This window comes from Poromitra crassiceps, assembly GCF_964638095.1.
Source record: "Poromitra crassiceps genome assembly, chromosome: 6".
Taxonomy (NCBI): Eukaryota; Metazoa; Chordata; class Actinopteri; order Beryciformes; family Melamphaidae; genus Poromitra; species Poromitra crassiceps.
The window spans coordinates 7,305,930-7,308,429 of NC_139627.1; the positions used below are offsets into that span (position 1 = coordinate 7,305,930).

Genomic DNA, 2,500 nt, shown 5'->3' on the forward strand with positions numbered 1-2,500 from the left:
GAGAGAGTTCACGTCGTTAAGGTTAATTACTCTGCGTGTTTCACTGCTCTAAATTATTTAATAATGTTGCTTTGTCACGTTCTGAGCCTGCCCCGCCCGCACCCGCGATATTTTCATAATTTGCCAACCCAGCCCGCCTGCGGGGCGGCCCAGCCCGCGGGACCCGGCGGGTTCTGGGTGACCCGCGCATCACTAGTAGCTACTGTATGCTTAACAACCAACATAATTGGTAGAATGATGTAAGTAAGGTGATCTGCTCATTATTGCGCACTTCCTTCAGCATCTACGAGAGAGCAGGAGAGAGAGAGGCACAGTCAGACTCGGAACAGGAGGCGTGAGCGCACACCAACATTGTTCAAATGTATGTTTTTGGCGCTTTGAGCACCACAAGCCGAGTGGCATCCAGTTCTGTTGCAGACATCTCTCTGGCCAATATCTCCAAAACGTAACAACTCACACCCAAAATGACCTAGATGGAGAAATAACACATAACTGACCTGTCCCTTTAAAGAAGACATTAACCAGCGCTCTATAGATTTTTTGTTTGTTTGCAAACAACGTTTACGTATTTTCGTGGGCGGAGCCAAACTGGTTTCAGAAAGTGAGGCGTAGTCGCTGTGGGGATGGTCAAAGAGGCAGTACTGGAGATCGTCATATACTCAGTGGGAAAGCTCAGTGTCTATACGGCTCAGTGTCTATAGACCAAATCAGCGGGGATGTTTACATTTACTTCCGGTTACCCCTGGGGTCCACACATCATAATGGCGGTGAACGGCACAAACTGACGTGTTAAAGACAAAAACAGACAAAGAAGACAAAAATGGTTCGTTCGTGTTGTGTTGTTGTTTAATATCATTCATAACAACACTTTCACTAACGTTAGTGGAGACCAGACTAGCTAATTTACCTGTTGGACCAGACCAGACCAGACCAGAGTAGACTTGAAGCTAAATTAAATTAACGTGGCGTCAGTAGCTCTGTCTGTAACGTTAGCTACAAAGAAACAGCGAGTTTGACAGTTGTAAACAAACGTTATTAGCTACTAGCTAACACACTACATAAAACAAACAGAAGAAAGGCTAGATACGTCGGACAAGCATGTTTACCAACCGTTTAAACATTTAAATTGAAAGTAGTCGGCCGAAAACAACGAGAGGGTTTGACGCAAATTTAAACCTGCCGTCTTTCCGAAGTGGTACGCAGAAGTAATGTTGTTTACATGGTGACGTCACGGTGATTTGGTCTATATGGCTCAGTGTCTATATGTCTCAGTGTCTATACAGCTCAGTGTCTCAGTGTCTATACGGCTCAGTGTCTATATGTCTCAGTGTCTATACAGCGGAGCCGCACACAAGACTTTTTCACTTATTACAGGAATCTCTACAGCTTGTTTCCTACTTGCAGAGAGTATTGAAGGCAAGAGTTTGTGTTTGTGTTTGACAACAGCGCTGCCGACATTTTGGCCTGAAAAAAGCCTCAATGGCCAATGGGACAACAGCATAGAACCATGACAGCCAATCAGAGGTGTCTCTTTCAGGCCAAAATGGTGGATTTGCTGTGCGCCGATGTTGCAATGGAACAACCCTTTAGTTTTTGTTCCTATCAATGTAAGTTTTCTGCAACTGTAACCGAGTTGAATCAGCACGGATTCCTCGTGAGTCCCGAGTGGTAGCGAGTGGATTGGTTAAACTCACTCCCCAGGTATAAAGGCATGTTAACCAGCTCCGCCAAGGGAGCTAGCTCTCTTGGTGTTGCGGTTAACATGCTGGACTCCCAAGCCGAGGGTCGGCAGTTCGAATCCACCCCTGGACAAACCCTTAACATGGGTTGCTGCAAGTACCACCTACACAACGCCGTTACACAACCACTGACGTAACCCCGTGACGTCCAGTCCAAATTGGTCTATTCTCTTCACTGTCCCCTCTTTCACTTTCCTCCTCTCATCATGTCTTCCCTGTCGTCGTCCTCTTGTGTTTTACAAAGGCCTCTGCCTGGCTTTAATCATCACAGTCCCCTGTGGTCCTTCCTGCATCTGACGTCTGTCTGTCTCATTGTCTCACCCACTGCGTTCCGTCTCCAGCTGACTCACAGAGAGGGAATCAAAGCAGACACCTCGTGTGCACGGCGGCCATTAGTTTTCTTGAGAGATTGCAGGGACTCCAATTAGTGCCACAGGACTTCCTGTGTGAAACCTATTTCACTTCCTCTTCATTTGCGAGCGCTTTCCTTTCCTGCCCATTCTTCTTCAACAAAACACTAGTGAGGGTTTCCAACTTCCATGATTGGAAGTTGGAAACCCTCACTAAGGTTTTGTTTGCACCTGTGTTTACCCTGCCTTTTTGACACAAAATGGCCTCCATGAAAAGGGTCTATTCACATGGGTCTGGATGCAAGCTTATCCACTGGTGGTTATTTCGGACAGATACTGTCCGAGATGCCTGATTGGCTGGTTGATATAGGCAGATACTGTCCGAGATGCCTGATTGGCTGGTCGATATAG

General features: G+C 46.6%; 1 protein-coding gene across 1 annotated transcript in view; it reads left to right on the top strand.

Annotated features, from left to right (window-relative positions):
• Positions 1 to 2,500, top strand: part of cacna1bb (calcium channel, voltage-dependent, N type, alpha 1B subunit, b) — a gene marked incomplete at both ends in the record, with an annotated part of 257,187 nt that overhangs the window by 105,462 nt on the left and 149,225 nt on the right. The gene's annotated exons all lie outside the window — the stretch shown is intronic.